This window comes from Ambystoma mexicanum, chromosome 6p (genome assembly GCF_040938575.1).
Source record: "Ambystoma mexicanum isolate Mex_15411 chromosome 6p, UKY_AmexF1_1, whole genome shotgun sequence".
Classification (NCBI taxonomy): domain Eukaryota; kingdom Metazoa; phylum Chordata; class Amphibia; order Caudata; family Ambystomatidae; genus Ambystoma; species Ambystoma mexicanum.
In genome coordinates this window covers 36,897,333-36,919,878 of record NC_090935.1, presented here as the reverse complement: position 1 = coordinate 36,919,878, position 22,546 = coordinate 36,897,333, and positions in this window count along the sequence as shown.

Genomic DNA, 22,546 nt, shown 5'->3' with positions numbered 1-22,546 from the left:
ATATAAACAGAGGCTTCACCCCGTTCCTCTGAGTGTTGACCTATATTCTTTATATCTGTCCTCATGTTACATTTCTCACCTTGTATTACCCAATTATAAGGATCTCTACAAGAACAGAATGGTGTGCAAAGGCATTTTCCTACACACATGCACCTTCTTATTTCATTTAAGACATTTTCAAATAGTGCCATCCTACTAGTCGGGATTGATATTGCATATGCGGTTTGCATGTAGGAACATTCCAAAATAATTTATAGACATTTTATTAGCTCTCATTAGCTTAGACAGGTTTCACTTAATGCAATTATGGCCATTATTTAAATCAATCACACCGGTAATATCTTTTTTTTTTTTTAAAACACTTTATTAAGTTTGCAATAAACAACAACTACCAATAAAGTAAACAATGTCTCACAGTAAAGCGTCACAACTTAATTTACAGAACAATATGAGCATCATACATCTTCAATCTGTCATAATAGCTTTATTCTGCGAAACATAACAGCAAACTGACAAATATACACAGAACAACACAAGAGACAACACAAGTGGGCGAAGAGAGAAAAAAAAAAATCTAATAGTTTGTCAGTCATCATTATATCTAAAAGTGTACACAAGGGAAATTGGTCACTTTCCTCTCGTATAGAAACAGACATATCAATTACAAGCTTCAGGGCTGCACGATTAACAAACATATAACCTATGGCGGAGGAGTGACCATGAATAACTCTCGTATATCCCATCTACTTATCCCCCGCACAGAATCCATTCAGCATAGTGAAGCCATTGAGGGTAAAGGGATTCGGCCAAGAAATACCCTTTTTATCCCCTATAGACTTCTCTGTCACCATGGGCAACAACTCCATATCATAATTACCCATAAAAAGGGGACCTGGGCGTTGATATCGCTGCCTGTTAGAATTGGGATGCAAATGCTGTAAGAATGAAGGATATCTTCTACATTCTTCTTATTTCCCTTACGTTAGGCCATGCCCGGTGGGTCATACACATTCATGATTAATATGCTCTGACCTGTTTTTCCATAACCCTTTATGTGCCCCGCAAGGATGGTCTCTGTGCTTCCATGATGTTTCTTGAGACTCCAAGTGTTGTCGATAGAGGAAGACTGAGGGCAGGTCTTTCTATCACCTTTCACAGCATTGGAACAAATGGAGATACAACCATGTAGATCGAAAGGTTCAACATTCCACATTTCCTGCAGCGTAATCAGTGGGAATGAGTGCTCCCCCCACATGCCTCGCATCAGTATACTGTGAATGGCTCCGGGTATTCCAGCAGCAGATAGAAAACATAGCATAGGGCTGTTTTTTGAAAAATGCACCTAGAAGACTTTCGGCAGCCATTTTCTTCACCATTCAATAATGTATGTTCAAAACCCACTCGCCCAGTATTTTGTCTATTGTCCACCTCACATCTGTGATCCAGTCTAGCCTCACACACAACCTCCAAGTATCAACCACTTGTCTCCGATTGTGCTGATCACTGTATTTTACCATAGGAATAGAAACAACACGACCCTCACATCCCTTCTTAAGCAGATTGCTTTCCCGCAGTAGAACATGATCCAATAATTCATCAGGCTGAAACACAACGTTAGTTGAAACCTTTTCCCCCGATTCTACTTGATCCACTAACTTTATATCACTACTCTTAATTTTTTTTTTAATTTTTTTTTTGTTTGTTACAGTTGGAAAACCAACTTTTCAAATATCAAAATTTAAGCACACAATACAACAATATAATGCCAAACATACACAATCACAAAATATGGCTACATTATAATAATAAAATGTGATTTGCTTTCACTCATGGACTTCTTAATACTGATGGATGAGAGATGAAAGATAAAAAATGACAGAGAAGATGACAGAGAAGAGCCAATAGTTATCATTTTTCAAGGTAGATTAGATTGCATACATTTTTTTTAAAACATTTTTTTTGCTATTCAATTTAAAGTTTCAGGCAATACAATGTCTAAGAATTGCACAATTGCAATCTGAATTGTTAATCTCGGATTTGAAAATAACATGCTCCATATGTGTTCATTATTTGCAAGATTCTGTACTATGAGTTTCTTCTCAAAACATTTTGCTCTTTCACTGGTCAGGGCAGTGCACTCAACTAAGAGATGCTGTAGGGTTTCTCTCTGTTCTGTATTCAAGCAGAATCTACAGTAATTTTGCTCTCTTGGGATCACGTGTCTTCTGCACAAGATGTCTTTCGTTTCATATTGATTTAATCTAAATTTTAATAATTTTCGCTGATGTAACCGTGATGGAAATTTTAATAGATAATCAGTCGTCACCCCATACCGTTTGGGACCAAATGCTCCTGAGTTAAAATCTTTAAGTTTAAAGCACATTGCCATGCTGCTAATCCAATCATGTTCATAGATTTTCCTTTTCGCAAGATCTGGATTCGATAACAAAAGTTCAATCGTTATTGCAGAATTGGCTATGGCATTTAATGTATGTTGCCGCCACTTTCTTGATAGACCATCATTGGATGAGAGCACATTTTGCGCTAGTGTGTTCAAAAGTGATGGTTTCTTTAACCTTTTTAATAATTTTTGCATAAGGGAACATTGTTTCCATAGGGCTTGTGAATATAGTGATGTTAAACCTAACTCAAACCGCAGTAACACTGATGGGGTCCCTGGTGATAGAGCTAGCATTGCTTTCCAATATTTTCCTTCCCAGCCATCCCAAAATCAACGGTCTTGTGGAAGGAAAGCCTCAACCCCATATAATAGAATCGGGACTACCTTGGACTTGTAGAAGGATATAACATGCTTTAATGTAAATTTTCCATATTTTTTTAATAATATCTTTGACTGTGAAATTAAAGGATCTAACTTAGATTTAATTTCACAGGACTGAGTTTGAAGTGTCTTGCAGTGTTCAATATAAATTCCCAGATATTTATATCTTAAGACAACTGATAATTGGCGTTGATGAAGAAGCCATTTGAATCTCTGTTTATTTGGATTTCTACTACAAATTAGAATTTGAGATTTGGCCGTGTTGACCATTAGATTATTAGCTATTACATAGGTTTCTAGGTGGTTCAACATATTTTGCAATCCTATCAGTGTTTTAGAGAGTAACACCAAATCATCTGCGTACAATAGGTATGCTATTTTTTGTTGGCCAATGCTGGGGCGCATCATTAATGCAGTTCGTTATTGAGGGTCCTAAATCCAAAATAAAAAAATCGAAAAGGAATGATGCAAGGGCACAACCCTGTTTTACCCCTCTATAAGTCAGGATTTCAGGTGACAACTTGCCTTCTAAATTTAGTTTTACTCGCATTGAGGTGTTTGCATGTAATAATATTACCAAATTCATTAATGATGGTGGGCAGTGATGTTTCTTGAGTTTGTCAACCAGTATTCACCTGTCTATGGAATCAAATGCCGATTTGAAGTCAATAAAACCCAAATATAGAGGTCCACCACTCTCGACTTGTTTAGATTGTATTATTGACAATGCCATGATGTTAGGAATCGTTCCCATACCTTTGACAAAACCCGACTGTAGGGGATCTTTTAAATTACTCTCAGACACCCATTGATTAAGATTTTTCAACATAATTCTGCAAAATATTTTGCTAGGGGCATCTAAAAGTTAGATCGGACAATAACTCACTGGCGATTGACGATCTCCCTTCTTATAGATTGGTATCATGATTGCTTCATTCCAAGATTTTGGCAGTTTTTGGTGTTGGTTGATGGCTGAATATATTTTTAACAAGATCGATCCCCAAAGATCTAAATGTTTCTTCATCATCTGATTGGAAATGCCATCGGGGCCCACGGCACGTGAACTAATTGAGGACTTTATTAATTGCTTTATTTCAACCAAATGCAAATTTAGCTAGAATTTTGGATTTTCCTGAAGTACAGTCAAAGGCTGAGAGTCGGAGGGTGGGGCATATACTTGCTCAAAATGGCTCAGCCACTGATGTATCTCTACTATTGCCGTTTGCATGTCCATTTGGTGGAAACACGTGGCTTGATTTAATAAAGCCCACCTTTTGGATATATTTTTTTGAGCTAACGCAGATAGCATGCACAGGCCATCCCTTTGGTATAGAGTCGCTCGGTGCTCTTTGCACCAATTGTTATACATTGAGCGAGCCCTTTTGCTGAGAGCCACCTGAACCGACTGGGGACGCCTTGATATCCGTCTTAATTCCGCTCGATATGCAGTCCTCCTGCTATGGAGGAGCCCGTCAAACCTGTGTAAGTGAACTTTTTTTTCCACCTACCAGTATTTGATTGGCCAAAGGCCTGTATTGCATTGCTGTAAAATATCCCCATCTCTGTTGTTTGTGTGAGGCTATTATTGTCAGAATTTGACAGAATTTGATTAAAATGAATCAAAGCATTCTCAGTCCATCCAAGGTGGTTCCCAGCACAATTAACCACCAGGCAACCATTTGATGCATCCTTCGGCTTATCAGCTTTAGATCTTAACCTAGATTGCCACCTGGCACACAGCAAGCCATGATCGCTCGCTGTGGACTGTGACACCTGAAACGCTTGCATTTTACACCATAATTCATGATTCACGTATACATAGTCAATTGTTGAAGAGGAGCTGGCTCTATGCCAGGTGGGTGCCGACGGGACATCTGGACGAATAGCCCCATTCAACATATATACATTTCTAGATGAAACTAGAGGGTTCCATCGCAGTAACCTCTCATGCTGCCGCTTGTCATCTTTCACAAAGCAATTCAAATTGAAGTCTCCTGCCAAAATGAGGTGAGTTACATTTCGATCTGCATCCACCATATTTAGCAATACATTCAAGTCGCAAATCAGTGGATATTGCTACCGGATTCCAATAAATGTTGCAGATGACAGCTCTTACAAGTAGCATATAAGGATTTGGCGCTGCCCACAATTTGGAGGTACATCCATGCCATCTCTTAATGCTGTTACTAAACCTGCAGATGGCCTGCCTGCTGCGGACGTCAAGGCTGGAGTATGATGGACTTGATGTGCCTCCCAAATTGGGGCTAAAGTTAATCAAGATTCTTGAAGGAGAATTATATCGAACTTGCTTAACCCACTATCATCATTATTCAGGAGATGCTTATGCCCTCGAGTATTGATTTACGGAATTGCTTAGTTAATGCTGATTTGATTTGCAAGTACAGGCACAGGACACTCCTTCTTGCATCCCTTTTGTGATGTTTAGATTGCATCACATTATCTATTCCATTTGTTGCTACATCACTTGCCATGTTGTTTGTTTCTACACTCAATAAAAAACCCAAATCAAACAACTGGCTCTTTGCTTGCCAAATTAAGTTTTGAATCGCTCTAGATTGTATCCAAATTCTAACTGCATTCAAATTCTGATTGGACACAAATTCCACCAAGCTTAAGTCCACTGATGTGATTTCTTCAGAACAAATGGCTAAAATGGCTCTTCGGTGTAAGTCATACTGAGTGCAAGGAGCCGGTCTGCATTTAAGGATTAAGGAGCATAGGGCTGGTCGCGCTTTACTTTTTACATCTCTCTTAGTCTCCTGTTTCCCTGGTGAAGCACTCACTGGGGCTAATTCCTTACCTTTCCTGTCTATGCCCAGGTGGCATAGTGCATTCTCAATGAGGGAAAGCACTGTATTTGACAGGTCACTAGGAGTGATCGCCTGACTAGACATCGATGGTTTTGTAGTAGACATGGTAATGCCCATAGTTGGATGGGTGTCATTACTACTGATTGAAATTGGACACAAAGAGGGCACTGCCAAATCAATGACATTGCCACTACATACATTAGTAGACACCGCCGGCTGCATCATAGCACTCGCAGGTATAACAGACTCTTTGGTTACTAAACCCTGTGGGGCAGCAGGAGCACCCCGTGTCCAGAGCGGAAGATTGTGCCCTAACATATAATCGTCTACAGCGTTCCTTATTTCCGCTCTGTGTCGCATCACCTCCTCTGAACTAGATGCTGAAGACGCCATACTTGCATCAGACTGTTTACTTCCAATTGTGAGTAAAGGTTTGGATGGCTGAGCTTGGGACTTCAATTGTGCAATCTCATTTAGCAAAGCATCCAGCGGGGGGTGAGCTTCTCTCTTCTCCTTATTGGATTCTTTGCCCGTCCTTTTTAATTTGGCTTGATTTAGCAGCATATATTTTTTTTAATACCATTGGACGAATTAACACTTGAAAATGGAGTTGAGATGGCCTTCACAAAACGTTTCGTATTACTTCTTCCTATACTTTTGGGTGTGGGTTGGTTTTTAGAAAGTTTTGTCTGAACCTTCCTTTCGACAATATTACTGTGTACCTGATTTTTCAAACCATCCGCCCCTCTTCTCAATGTGGTCGCCTTTTTAGCATCACTATTAAAAATTGAGTAAAGCTATTGAGCAGATGCTCGATGCAATGATTGGGCAGGCTCAGATCAAATGTCACATGTGCTGCGCCCATTCAGTTGCTTATCTTGAGGTGCCACAACTACCTCACACACAACTGATTCGATGCGTGGAAAACAACTCCTGTAACTCTGATTTCCATCATTGCCTGGAGGTGCACACGACAGTTGTAATGGACTACCTTCAACATTTGTTTGTGAAGCAACAGAACATCTATGAGGGCCCCCCACCCCTTAGAGCAAGCCTCAAGATTCTTAATCATATTTTCATGAGTCTTAATTTTTTGTTCTAGGGCGCCTGATAAACCTCTTAATGAATAAACTGTAGCGCAATATTAGACTCAGGAAGTGACTGCACACTCGGGTCGATGTACGTGCTGGTGGGCAGTCAAAATCTAGAAAAAAAAAGTCGAATGACAATAATCTCGAAAAATAAATCTAAAAAAAAAGTCGAATTCCCTCTTTTTTAATTATATATTTATTTTGAATAAAAAACGTCATAAAAAAAAATTCGAGTTTTTGTTTCGAGATTTTGACATTTGACTTTTTTTCACTCAACCTTTTCAATATAAACCGTATGTGCTAGTACCACGCGAGTATAACACAGGGAAAAGAGTGGTGTTCGTGCCCCGGGTGCCGCACTTCCAGATTCAAGCTCAACTATTGAATCCTCAACAGAACTCACAGAGACATCTGAAAACATTATTGGGGTGCTAGATAAATTCTCTGACATACATTTGTCCGAGAACGCCGAACCAAGTCAATGACTGCAGCATCCCCCCCTGTTTTTACCGATGACATTGTAACAATGGGAGGAGTCTCATCAAGGGTTATTGAGTTCAGCAATACTGTGTCAGATAGAATGATTATGTAGATGAACCTTATGACAAGCGCGAGTAGACGCCTGAGCCACTACTGTGACTGGGATGGAGTGAACAGTATTAAGCAAAGGCCTCAATCTTCTATGATTTCTACTATCAGTTTCACCAATCGTCTGTATCTGGCTTGTGTTCATTGACTCTGTGAGCTGAAAATGAACCACTGCAGAACATTCGAATGTCCCCATTCACCATAGACCCTTTTTTCGCCGTATGTCTGTCCGGAGTCAAGTTTGCCTGTTGCACTGACAGATCTATGTAATTGTAATAAGCTGTGGTCAAAGGTGACGGATTTCTAGGAAGTGCGCCAGTTTTGGTGGATCTAGTTAACATGATTCCTCGTGCAATTTGCTAGATTTTTCACCACCTCACCTGTACATGTTATTACTCGTTGTACACGCACCACTCGTTAGTGCTTTAATCTTCAATGGAATGTAGTGTGACTTCACAAGGTCTTTAACTCACTTCGTGTGTGTCAATGTACAGCGGCCGGGATCAAAGGGACTAGCCCTGCAGTCTCCCGCCGTTCACTAGATTCATGCACATACGCAGGATGCAACAGCAAATTATGTTGTAACTACCGTTTTCTCCGAGAACGATTGTGTGCATCAGCGGACCTCAACTCACATAGATCACCGGAAATCACCCTTCTCCTGACATTTCGCTCGGCTTCGTCATCCACGAAGCTCTTAGTTACAGCAGGAGCAGATTGAAGATCACATCACCTACTATGATCAACTATCTTCAGAGTTGCGCCTCCAGCGCACAACAGCCATATAACAGCCAGAGGGCTTAACTCCAAAGGGCTTTACGCCGCTCGGGCGGTTTAGGTCTCAATTAATACCCGCTGATTATCACGTGATTGGTCACGTGATGCTGCAAAGTCCCGCCTCCTCCAGGAAGCAGGAACTGTCCTAGCAAGAGCTCTCAGCTCGCAGTGCTACGGACCCCACGTTGATTTAGGCAAACGTTTCCAAACAAAATGCAGTCTTTCACTCAGCAGCAGCACACCTACTCTTAATTATACTAAGTCCAATCACACTTTGTTGTGTGCACTGTGCTTGTGTCCATAAGGGTGGCATCCAGTGTCTGAGTTGTTTGTTGCTAGCAGGTATTAGAGGTTTGTAGTGTGATTAGAGAGGTGTGTGAAGTTTGTGAGTTTTCTGATGGGTTGTTTCACTATCCCTCTGGGTGTGTGCAGTACGTGAGAGGTGTGAGGGTGTGGATAACAGAAAGATGGTAGTTAGCTGGTTTCAGGTGATCTCTGGGTGTTGAGTAGTTTTGTCGGTTCTTCATTCTGTATTTTCCCGTGTTGCTTTGGTCCTGGTGTATGGTGTGCAGAATGGCACGTCTTACGTAAATCTAAACAGATAAATCCATTCAATTCTAGTGTGGCTAAAATTCAAAAGTAGCAGGTGCCAAATCAGTACAGTTATAGTGTGGCTAATCTTTTAAAAAGGGCACCAAATTAGGTTGGTTCTAGTGTGGCTAAATTCAAAAGCGGTGTTAACCAACTCTGCACAATTTTGGTGAAGCACTATTGGCAGAAGAGTGAAATCCACCCACCATGACAGATGGAAGATTGGCATCAGGCTTGTAATGCCCAGATGCTGGGTCCTAATGCTGGTAGGACCAGGAGAAGCACTATTGGGAGATGAGGGAAATCCATCCTCCAGGACAGATGGCAGATTGGCACTTGACTCATAATGGCCAGATGCCGGGTCCTAATGCTGGTAGGACCAGGAGAAGCACTATTGGAAGATGTGTGAAATCCATCCCCCTGGACAGATGGAAGATTGGAATTAGTGAAGCACTTATTTATTTATTTGTGTGTTGGTAATGCGCCGAAAGCCTGCAGGCATCAGAGTGCAGTAACATAGAACCAGGCAACAAAGACAGACTTAGACAAAAAGAGTCCGGGACACTTCAATCTTAATGGTGTGTCTTGAGATGCTTCCTAAAAATTCTATAATTTGGTTCTAAGCGGATAACCAGTGGAAGCTTGTTCCACTGCTGTGCAGCCCGATCAGGGAAAGATTTCCCCGACCCGGTCACTCGATTGACCAAATGGGACCTGTAGCTTGCCATGCGCTTCAGACCTCAGAGGCCTGTTGGGTATGTATCTTATGAACTTGTTGCTAAGATACACCAGTGCCACCCCATGCAGGCATCTGTGCACTAGCGTCATAGATTTGAAGAGTATCCTGTCCTCAATCCTGAGCCAGTGTAATGCTCTCCTTCCGTCCGTCACATGGTCTCTTCTATTGATCATTTTGACCATGCGTATTGCGTTGTTCTCCATTATCTGGCATCTCTCGATGCCTTTCTTCGTGGCGCCCAGCATCAATGAATTGCCATAATCCAAGCGCGACAATCGTGGCCGAGTTCTTCTCTCTTAGGAGAGGGCGGATGGCTCTCAAGAGACGGAGATAGTAAGCGTTGTTTTTTTTTACGCGAGTTCTCCTGGGCCTCTACGCCCAAAGACACCTCCAACATCAACCCAAGGGTTTTAACCTGAGCAACTACCTTAATACTTGAGTTTTTAACCAGGAATGACTCATATTCTACTCCTAGTTTGGCTCTTGCTTGGTAGGAGCCAAATATCATCAGCTCGTGTTTTTTGCTGTTTAAGCACATCCAGTTGCACTCCATCCATTTGTCAATTATGCCGTAGATTGCCGCAATCTTGGCCATATCTATTTTTTTTTTAAAACTCTTTTTATTGAATTTTACAGCAAAATACACCAACTCCAAAACAAAGAAGCCCACCCTTCCCCTCCCTCCCTCCCCCAATGTGACGAGCATTCAAAATCCACATCATCGTTCTTCGAACAGTTTCTCCCCCCTATTGTAGCTCCAATAGTCTCAAGCGCTGCGGACACCACATGACCCTATAATCTCCCTTAAGAAAAGTCATAATCTCCCCCCAGTCCGCTGCGAATCCCTGCAATTTATTTTCCATGGCGTAAGTTGCCCACTCCAAGGCCACAATGTCCCACACCTTCCTCAACCAGTCCTGTTCCATTGGTACTTCGGGGCTCTTCCATCTCTGAGCTATTACCAACATCGCAGCCAGCGTCAAGACCACTCTCGCTTTCTCCCTACCACCAATTCTCCCCACTTCAGGTGTCCCGCGAATGCCCAAAAGGACCTGTATTGGAGTGCGTGTATCCCCCGGGCCGATGGCCTGTTCCTGTGCCCTTTGCACTTCTCCCCAGAACGGTGCGATCCTGGGGCATTCCCACCAGATATGTTCCCCGTGCCTGTTTACCCACATCCTCTCCAACAACTGCTCGGCCTTGAAGGAAACATCTTATGCAGGCGGGTCGGAGTGTAGTGCCACCCAAATAGGAGCTTATACCATGCTTGCTGGAGCTGAGATGCTCTCGTCAGTTTGGGTATCTTCCTCCAAAGTCTTTTCCACTCAGCCCCACTGATTTCTCTCCCCAGCCTCTTTTCCCATTTCTGCATATAGGCCCATTGAGGGTCCCTATTCGAGATATGCAAAATCTTGTAAATATTGGAAATGAGACCCTTCGATCCGTCGTTGGTTAGTAGGAATGTTTCAAACTGTGTTGGTTCCCTAGTTGCAGCCTGCCTAACTCCTGGGTGAAGTACCCAATGTCTTATCTGAGCATACCTCAGTCTTTCTCTTTCTTGTACTGCAAATAATCGCTTACATTCCTCGAAAGTCAGAATTTCCCCCTCTAGAAACATGTCACATAACTTCCTACATCCTTCCTCCTGCCACCTCTCAAATGCCCTTTTCTCCAGGCCTGGGGTGAAGTCACCGTTACCGAAAAGTGGCGTAAATGGGGAAGGATACGTAGTTATACCCTTAGCTACCACCAAGTTATCCCATATGTCTGCCATTAATTTAGTAATAGTGCTCTCATATAGATGTCTCGGCCTATGTTCTTTAGGTAGCCAAAGCACCTCTGAGAGACTACGGTGGGCCACCGCCCTGTCCATCCTCACCCATATCTTTTCCCGCTGACTCTCCTCTTCCTCTAGCCACTCTCTAATAATGCGTAACTGAGTTGCCTCATAATACCGCCTGAAATTTGGTAGAGCCAGACCGCCACCCCTCTTGGGAGCCATCAGTAGAGTACCACTTACCCTTGGTATTTTCCCTTCCCACACAAAATCTTTGGTCAGAGTCCCCAGATCCCTAAAGAAGTGTGAGGGGACCGGCTGCGGGATCGCCTGGAATAAATACAGCAGCCGTGGGAGTGTGACCATCTTTACCGCTGCGATCCACCCCAACCATGATACTCTAAGGCCTCTCCATCTTTGGTATTCCCTCTTAATTGCCTTAAGGAGTGGGGGAAAGTTCACAGCATACCACCCACCCAAAGTTGCTGTGATTCTCACCCCTAAGTATCTGATTCCTCCCGGACTCCATAGCAGGCGAGAACAGCCCCGCAGCGTATCACGCTCCTGTCCCCTAAGCGTCAGGTTTAAAATTTCTGATTTGTTAGCGTTAACCTTGAGCCCCGAGGCCTCACCAAATTTATCCAGAAGGGACAGGCCGACTTGGATCGATTCTCTTGGTGATGTCAGCATCAAGAGCATGTCGTCAGCAAAAGCTGCGACTTTCTGTTGTTCCCCCCCAAACGGGATGCCCCTAACGTCCGGGCTTTCCCTGATCGCTTACAACAGTGGTTCGAGGTAAATCGCATAAAGGATAGGGATAGTGGGCAACCCTGTTTGGTCCCCCTGTGGAGACCAACCCTCCTGGTGGCCGTCCCATTCACCATTATTCTAATTGACGGAGTTCGGTAATTGGCCTGAACCATTGTAAGAAATTCCCCTCTAATGCCCATTTTTTCCATTACTCGAAACAGGAAGGTCCACTCCATGCGGTCAAACGCTTTTTCTGCATCAAGAGCCACCAAGACCGCGGGAGTGGCCGTTCTCTGTACCTTTTCAACTAGGTGGGCCACCCTTCTAATATTGTCCGCTGTTTGCCTTCCCTTGATAAAACCTGCTTGGTCAGGGTGAATTAAAAAGGGAAGGACAGCATCCAACCTGTTAGCCAAAATCTTAGTATAGATCTTGGCATCCAGATTGATCAAAGCTATAGGGCGATAGGCTGATCTTTCTTCCGGGTCTTTATGTGGTTTGAGAACGAGAGTTACTTTTGCTTCCTCCATTGATGGGGCGATTTTACCGGACTGCCGAAACGAGTTAAATAGTGAGGTCAGTTGTGGGGCAAGCTGCGTAACAAACATCTTATAAAAAGCAGCCGTATATCCGTCCGGGCCCGGGGCCTGGTTGATAGGGAGGGTTCCGATCACCTGCCGTACCTCTTCCTCTGTAATTTCACGATTTAGGGCCTCCCTCGTTTCATTACTAATTTCTCGCAGGTGCACTGATTGTAAGAACAAATCTTGCATCTCGCTCGGGGGATGTTGGGACGTATAAAGGGACTCATAAAAACCTGCTATGGCCTCCTGCACATCTTCCCATTTTGTGATCCTTTCCCCGTTACCTACCCTTAACGCCGTAATGGCATTCCTCGCCCTTTTCCCCCTAAGGAGCCGTGCCAAAAGCGTATCTGCTTTGTTGGCCTTCACGTAGTATTTTTGTCACACAGCAAGGAGTGCGCCCTCCGCCTTCTTAGTGCGCAACGGTTCTAACTGTCCCAGCGCTTTCCTGTAAGCCCGCATGGCTAACCGGGATGGGGTCGCACCCGCTGCCCGCCTAGCCGTCTCTACCTCGGACTCCAATTGAGCCTCTAAGGCTTTCAATTGCTTGGCACGATATGCAGACGCTGCGATCAGGTTCCCCCTAATTGTAGCCTTGAATGCGTCCCATCGTACCTCCTCCCCTGTGTCCTCCTTTCTATTGACTGCAAAGAAAATCTTGATCTTCTCCTCAATATCCCCCCTGACCTCTGGGTCCCTCAGGACCGCGCCTGGAAATTTCCAGCCCCATATTCCTCTTCTCTTCTTTCCCAGTTCCAAGTTCATCGATACCGTTTTATGGTCCGCAATACCAATCGGACCTGTTTGTACCTCCCGGATATCACCCACTAGCCCTACCGAGACCCATATATAATCAATTCGAGATTGAGAGCCGTGCACCCCAGATAGAAAGGTGTACCCCTCCTCTTCTCCCTTTACTTCCCTCCACACATCCCGCAATCCCAATCCAGCGATCTTTTCCTTCAGTTCAGCCGACATAACCGCCCCGCCTCCTCTCAATCTTTTGCCGTTTCTGTCCCTCTCCCTGTCCCACGCGATGTTCAGGTCACCCAAAAGGACTATCTGCCCCCACGCCTGTTCCCCTATTACTTTCAATACATGCAGTAAAAACTGTTCCTGGCCTGAGTTTGGGCCATAGACCACTGCAAACGTATAAGGTGCGTCCTGATACTTCCCCCTAACTACCAGAAATCTCCCCTCTTTATCTCTCTTAACTACCTCGCCTCTAAAGTCAATCGTATTCCTAATGGCCAACGCTACCCCTTTTGATTTACTTGGACCCGAGGCATGAAGAATTTGATCAAAGCCTCTCAGCCTTAATCTACCTTGGTCCTTTAATACCAAATGTGTTTCCTGGAGCACCATAATATCCGGTTTTTCCTTCCTCGCAAAGAGCTCCAGCTTTTTCCTCTTTAGCGGGGAGTTCAACACTCTCACGTTGACCACTTAAGGAGAAAACATGTAGAACTTGGGCCTGTCTGTTCGCTCCTGCCCCCACTCCCTCCCCTTCTTTGAGTGCCTCGTCTCCTCCCCCCCAATCCCCTCCCTCCATCTCCTTTTCCCACCCCTTCCCCTCCCTCCCCAGAAGGATATTCCCTTCCCGCCTACTCACCACTCCCAACTCGGGCATCCCTGCCCTTTCCGTACCCAAAATGGCTGCTCCTCCTAGCCCCGTAGCCCCAGTTTTCCCTTTTGAGGCCCACCGCCCCTTTGGTTAACATCTTCGATCAAGAGCCAACCCGTGTTCCATTAGTGTCGTCATTTGGGGGATCTTTTTGCAGCCTCGTGCCCTCTTTGCCTCCCTTTCTCCTCTTCTCTCCTACTGTCTTCCAGCTCCAAGGATGTAACCTGGGGCGCCCCGCGGCTCCCCGCATGACTGGACTTGGCCGAGTATCCTCCAGCTCCATACGAAGAATATCTGCCCCTTCTTGCAAGGATGTGATGCTGGTCCTTGAACATTATAGGCTCCCGCTTCCGAGCCCCCCTCAACACTTCTTCCTTCTGGGCATATCTAGAGAAAGCTGCCAGGACATCTCTGGGTCTTGCCTTCAGGCCTTTGATCATCCGCCCCGTTCTATGCACTCTGTCCAGCTCAATCCGCTCAGGATTCTCTTCTCCCAGAATGTCGGCAAATATCTCTCGGAGCACCACTTTCAAATCCTTATCAAGGACCGACTCAGGTAGCGATTTCACTCTGATGTTGACCCTGCGGGACCTGTTCTCTAGGTCTTCCATTTGAACTTCGAGATTCCTTGTGGCCACGTCCAGGCGTTCTATTGCTTCGCTATTAGCTGTAACTTCACCCTCTACCTCTTGTAGGCCTTTTTCCAGGGTATCTGTCCTTTCCCCCAATTGTCACGTCTCTTGTCTTATCTCCCCTAAGGCATCATTAAGATCAGTTCTCATTAACTGAAATTGGTCTTGGAAGGTCTTAGCTAAATTCGCCTGTAGGGCATGCAGTTCCCCCAGAAATTCCTGTCTTGACATCACACTCTGCTCCTCCTCCATTCTCTGGGCAGAAGGATCCTCTCCCGACTTCTCCCGAGCTGAACCTGGGCCCTCCTTGGGGGTATGCGTTGGCCAAATTGCAGGGAGTGTGCCAACCGTGTCCCCCATGGCTGATGCCCCCTTTCCGCCTTTACTCTTGGATTTGGTAGTCATACTGCTCATATTTCTATTGTTTATGCCTGGGGCACTGCTGGCCCAGTCCGGTTCGTTGCTGCCCCCAGTCCCCTTGACGAGGCCAAAAAAATAAAAACCTATACAGGCACCAAGAGCCCCTGGGATAAAAACCTTAAAACCGAGGAGAATCCGCTGGTGGGTTTCCCGCCACCCGAAGTCCTCAAAGACTCTGACGAAGATCTTGATATGATATGATATGGCATTTGTAACGTGCCTATACACAAGTGTTTCAAGGCGCGACGAGGCAGGGAGGGGGAAACAAGGGGAAGACAGACAACGATCCTACTAGGCCAGGTGTCCTTTAGATCGCGCAAGTGCAGGGGATGGGGGGAGGGAAAAGTGCAAGGTAAAGGGGTGGGGGGGAAGTGCAGTACAGGGTAAGAAGAATAAAAAATAAATAATAGGGCCAGCTGGTGGCAAGTGCAAGGTAAGTGCAGACAAGTGCTGGGGAGGGGGGGCTGTAGGGATACAGAGACAGTCACGCAGTGCAGGGGTTGCTAGGGAGGCAGTGCAAGTGGAGAGTGGCTGGGCCAAGGACTGAGGTCGGAGAGAGTGGCCAAGTTGCAGATTCAGTGCAGTTTCAGTGAAGAATTTAGCAGGGGAGAGGGAGAGAGAAAGCAGAAGCAAAGAGGAAGGTTTGAGGTGCTTCCGCAACCGGAGATGGTTCTCCTCAAGTTTAAAGCCAGACGTGGCAAACATTGTTCGCCCTTTTTCTTTGAGGAATCTCAGCGATCCGTGGCTCCTGTCTTAAAGGAAGTTCACTCAAGAAGGATCCGTCGACGACCCATCGTCGAACTCTACTAAACCAGGTATATTGGGGTAGGAGAACATTTGTAGAAGGAAATAAGACTCTGCTAAACAATATATGGAATGGGCTTGTCAGTATACTTTATTTACAGGTTGCCCAGGTGGGGGTTCCTCACACAGAACTGTGTCCAGTGGTAGGGACCCAGTATTCTGCTATTTGTTTAACCAACTTGTTTTCCTCCCAAGTCTATGGTTTCTAACTTTTGCTATTGATTTGTATGCCATTTGAAACTGTCAGCAGTTGGTGCATTTTAATGGAGTCAAAGAGTGATTGTTGTACCACATAGAAATTGTATATTTATCGTTATACTATTGCCTGAGCACAAAGTGTGTTACTGTATGTGTATATAATGTGAACTTATTTATATAAATAACTGTTATAAAAAATTACAAAAAGAAAATAATAAATAACTGTGTTATCACTAATACAGTGTGTGGAAATTCCTTTGTGGGGGGTTGGGGACTACATTGTACTTAAGAACCAGCCTGCATCACTTCCTGAGAGCTTAAGCCTTGATTGCTCGTCCTTCGCTACCCAATAGAGAATCTTGGGTGGGGTCCTCTGTGCTTCTACTCTGGAATATAGTGGGCAGGAGTACAGAAACCCCCCTCCAGTCTCTACACTGGTATCAGCCGAAGCGCCACGATTAGGGCAGGTTGAGATCATTGTCTCAGCTTTGTGTAGTGGAGAGGATTCCCTAGGGGACTATTGCTTCGAATCACTAAAATATTACGGGGCACTCATAAAGTAGATCTTTCAAACAGACCTGTAAGATATTAATATGTGAATTGCAGGTCAGCTGCAGGAGGACACTAATGAAGGGTTTCCAGATGACTGCTCAGTGAGCAAGCAGGAATCGGTGGCAACTGGCGACAATGGATCAAGCGAAATGTTGGACTCAATTATGTCCACATATCTACCAAATACTTCACTAATGAAAGCGTGTCGGATACCGAAGTTCTGTGCCTGGTATTGTCCTGCTCTAATGATCTTTTCAATTGATCTTGATTAAACTAAGACATGAATATTGTTATATACTGCAGGCAGATGGCCAAATCCTGTTTGTTGCAGCTCTAATGTGTATAGCTTATATACTGCCATTGATACATGCTGCACCTGACACAATTCATGACAAAAGTTGGGAGAAGCACCCCCAGCCATACATGATGAAGATCTTGCAAGTCACCGGGAAGTACCTTGATCAAATAGAGGAACGAGGCCAAAGGCTAAGTCACTTTATTAGGAGACAGAAATCCAAGGTGACTTGCTATATCTTTTTCTCTTAGGGTAGGGAGTATTTTATTCCTTATAATACAGGGCCATGCACTGTCATCAGCTGTAAAACCTTGCCTCTTTCTTACGCAATGGAAACAGTGTCACAGTGTCCAGTTGCTGATAATTTTAAACAATGTAGAATCTGTTCGGAATTAAGTAACATAATTAACATGCAGATTCAAATGTGTTGCAGAGAAATAGTTAAGCAGTTTAATGAAATCATCTAAATTGTTTTGTGCTTAAAAATTAATAATAATATGCTGATAGTCTCGCTCATAATTTTAATTCCAGAAGTGTTCAAATTAAACATAACGCTCAATTTCACTTTACATTCTCTGGGAAACAGTAGTTTATCCCAGAGAAGGTATTTAAACCTTTGAGAAGTCTCAAAGACATCCCTGTGTCCAGGCACTGAAGGTGTAACATATGCCTATGGAGTTATCTAAAACCCCATATTAAAAAAAAACACAAGTGTAAAACACACATCAAAACACATGAAAGAATGGAAACAAGTCTCACACTCTTTCCAGGTAAAAAAATCAAGTCCTCAAAATCCAACAATGTTGCTGTGGGTCTCTGCTAGGGACAGGAGGATTTAATCCACCCCTGGATGAATCTCCTTACTCCAGTCGGTCAAACATTCTCGACGAAACCATCAGCATTTTGGTGATTACACCCTGACCTGTGTTCAATGGTAAAATCAAACCCCTGTAGGCTGATTGACCATCTTAACAATTTAGGATTCTCCCCCTTCATCTGCATTAACCATCTCAAGGGTTGGTGGTCAGCCTGAATCACAAAAGTAGATCATACAAGTATGGTCTAAACTTCTTCAGTGACCACACAATAGCAAAACATTCTCTTTCAATGGTTGCCCACCTTGTTTTTGGTTCCTTCAGCTTCCTGCTGATGAAGCAGATGGGGTGCTCCCTACCTTTCTCATCCAGCTGACTCAGAACTGCACCTATTCCTGTATTGGAAGCATCTGCTTGCACAATGAAGGTTTGGTTGTAGTCAGGAGCTCTTAGGACTGGAGCTTGACAAAGAGCTTTCTTAAGTCCTTCAAATGCCTTGTTTCACTCCTCATTCCATCTGACCTTTTTAGGAAATTTGGGTGAGGAGACCACCTTCAAGGGAGAAGCTATGGACCCATAGTTCTCTATGAAGTTCCTATAATAACCAGTGAGGCCTGATAAGGCTCTCACTTGCGTTTGAGTAGTAGGGGTGGCCCAGTCTTGTACAGCTTGTACTTGGCTAGGCAATGGCCTTATTTCACCTCCTCCTACCTCATGTCCAAGGTACACCACTTTTCTCTGACCAAGTTGACATTTACTTGCCTTTATGGTCAGATGGGCCTGCTCAAGAGCCTGCAAACGTAACCTAAGTGGTCAATATGTTCTTTCCAAGTAGGGTTGAACACTGCAATGTCATCCAAGTATGCCATGCAGAAGTCCTCCATCCCATTCAGAACTCCATCCTTTGGAATGTTGTACGTGCATTCTTTAATCCAAAAGGAATTACCTTAAACTGGTAGAGGCCTGCTGGGGTTGAAAATGCAGTTTTCTCTTGGCATGGCCTGTCAGGGCTATTGCCAATAGCCTGACGTTAGGTCAAATGTTTATTTATTTATTTATTTATTTAATTGTTTTGTTTTATAATAAACCTTTACAATACAAAGAACACATAAACAGTTCATATAAAAATATAGCTAAAAACTTTCGTCTTAAAAAGTATACAAATATCACATAAATAACGATTTCATTCTTAAGCAAAAGATCACAATACATTTCATATCTAAATTATAAGAATGCATTTAAAACAGCACAACAGTCATCAACCATCACGCTAAGAAAGATCACCGGCCTTTTTCAGGAAAGCGGTTACACCTATAGATGGTTGAATTCACAAATTGAGCGAAGTATGCAATACGTTGCATAAGCGCTGGACATATGAGCAAAATATGTTGGACTGTTTCCTCCACACCCTCTTTTTTAAAAATCGACACCATTGCCAACCATCCTCAACTTTCTTTCTTATATTTCACAAATACTGCTCCATTTCGGGAAAGAATTTCACACAGGGAATAAGTCTGATTATACAACTTCGATTTGGACACTACATTTACAGTATCCAACCAGTCAATTCCCCATATCATTTGTTTGATCCTATTGGGTTTATTTATTAAAGTGCAACGTGCTATGCCCAAGTTCCTGAGCAGATTTTCGCCCTCAATGGGCAATTCATTCATAAACTCAAAGGATGATAAGTTTCCCGCAGAAGCATATACATCTTTTGCCAATCACAAGTGAATGAATAGATTGAATCCCAAATTCATATATGATTATTTCAATTGTTATACATTTGGGTAGAAAAAACAGAATACCCCTCCATAATCTGGCTTCCAACACTTTTAAGTACTCCATAAATTCGGAGGCAAAAAATTCCATTCCAAACCGTATAAAAGCTTCGGCAGCAAATTCATAGTGGAAAATTCAGAGGTTTCATAGTGAATTTACCAAATTTCTTCTCAATGAGGCACATTTGACTCAGAGCTACTTCAATTTTGGAACTCAACTGAGTTTTAATTAAGGAATGAGAGCCAGGACCGGAAAACCAGTATCCAAGATAACTGAACGCAGGTTGTATTTTTGATATGTTTACCCTCACAGTACCATGTGAATGCATTTTCACTCTTACAGGGTTCACCCATACGGATAATAATAGTTTTTGTTGGATTAATTTTTAAATGTAACTGTGAGATAAACTTTTCAAATTCTTTGATAAGACGTTGTAGACCAACCTTTGTGTTGTCCAATAATAGAAAACCATCAGCATAGGCAAGCCATGAAAAGCGGGCATTACCTAATTTGGGGGATACCAGACCTTTGTTAGTCAGCGCCTTTTATGCACCACTTACATACAAGTTAAAAATCGTTGGCGTTAACATACAGCCTTGACGTAAACCATTATGTATAGGTATCTCCGATGATAACAGCCCCTCCAAGTTTAAGCGTACTACAAGTTTCGTATCAGTGTATAAATTAATGACAATGTCCAGGAGGTGTGTTGGCACTCATTTTTTTCCATAAGGTGGATCTGTCTACCAAGTCAAAGGCCACACTCAGGTCAATTGAGGCAATAAATGTTGACCTCACTCTCTTTCATATCGTTTGGCTTTGTAGACAGCGTAGAATTAGACCCCTACAATCCGTTCCACAATTTTTTTTAAGCCAATTTGTTTAACATCGAGAATGTGGTTATTCCGGATCCACTCTAGTATATCAGCCAGAACCATTGAGGCAAATATTTTGGAATCAGGGTCAGCAATAGCGATTGGCCTATAGCTTGTTGGGGACATACGGGGCCCCTTTTTTTAAATTAGAAGTACAATAGAAACCCTCCATGAGTGAGGAATACTCTTAGTTTACAGCACATCACTAAATAGTATGCATAAAATTCTTGCCCAGTATAATGGATTAAGTTTCAGAATTTTGATAGTCAAATTATTGGGTCCTGGAGCCCCCGAATTTTTAGATTTTTTAATAAATCCTCTAACTATTTCTAGAGAGTTAGCAACAGACAGTGGTGTATTTGGATCCACGGATGGTGTGTACATCCCATCCCCCTTTTTGTAGATGCTCGAGAAATGACCCACCCAAGCATCCTCAGGGATAGGATTCAAGGCCAGAGTTTTCTGTGAACATTGAGTACTGTTAATGAGGTTCCAAAACCTTGCCGAATTATTATCCCTTGGTGTAGTCAGCATATATTCCCCATCTATTTTATAGTGCTGTTAGATTTTTTAAAATATTTTTCCAATTTCTTTTTTCCCACTCCGCAGAGTCTCCGCATTTCTTTCTGCATTCAAGTTTTCTGTTTGTGAACCTCACTATTAGTACAGTGTCTATTAGTTTTCATGGGGTTCATCCTAGTTACCCGGGGCATCTCCAGGTCATTCGTGCTTTTACCAATGTAGGATACAAAGTTGTTTACAGAGTACCTTTTTATACGTTGACACAAAGGAGACACATCATATTCCTTTATCATTGTGGTGGTGAATCTCTGGGACTTCGAAAAGGACCATTTAATTTGATTACCTTTTGGGCTGATCACCAAACCTTCTTTGTAATATCTATGTTTTTGTTGCTGTGTCTTGCACACAAAATCAATGGAGAGCATACAGTGATCACTCACTTGTACTGCATCTACATGAAGGTTAGAAGCAGTGTATTTTAGTTCAGCAGAAAGAAAAACATAGTCAATTATTGAGGAAAATCCCCTTGGCTTCCACGTGTAGTGGTCATTATGGACCAGTTCCAAGCCCCATAGATCCCCAAAATGTAACCAGAGGATACCTCTTAATTTTGAGTTCCCACCCCTCGACATAGATGCACTCCTATTAGAGTATAGGACATCCCCGACCACCCTGTCAACCAAACAATCGGAATTCAGGTCCCCAGCTATAATAATTTGACCTCCTAAGTTATCAAATAGCCACAGGTCAATCTTTTCACCCAGAATGTTTAGCTCAATCTCCAGCTGAGCATTCAAGCAGATTCCAATAAATATTTGCAATAAGAAGTGGGTAGCCACCACCTCCACCCCCAATCCTAATCCTAAAAGTCACCACCGAAATTGATTGTGCATTACGCCAGCCCCCCGTTTTTTTAATGTACACAGATTCCTTATAGGCCAGCGCCAACCCACATTTTGGGCGTCCCTTGGCACCACCTGTTGCACATATTTCCTCCACCACGAAACTATAGCGGCCTACCTTATCACAGGCCCAGGTTTCTTGTAGTAACACAAAATCGAACATACAAAGCTTATCGGTCATACTCACATTGTTCAATAAGTGATAACACCCCCGTGAGTTCCAACTGACTAAACTCCAGTAGAAACCACATGCTAGAGGGGCTTCCCCAACTGTTTCAGTGTATTAATTGATTACCTTAGTGACAGGGCAAGCCATCTCCAGTCCTGGCTATCGGGGCTGTCTTCCCACCTGGTGTAATGTAACCCAACTTTTGTCTCGCTGGACACACCATTCCCAGTCTTGGACCCATTTCTCTGTGTTCCAGCAGAAGTATTTGGGGAGGTGAATGGAAACAAATCAAAACCTCTACATTGAAGAGTTTCCGCTTCTTTCATTAGTAAAGATAATACAACAGGTGACGGTATGACCAATCTTAGTAATCGTTAGGTCAAATGTACTGAGGTACTTGGCTTAACCAGGTTTGTCCACCAGATCATCTGTCCTAGGTAAAGGGT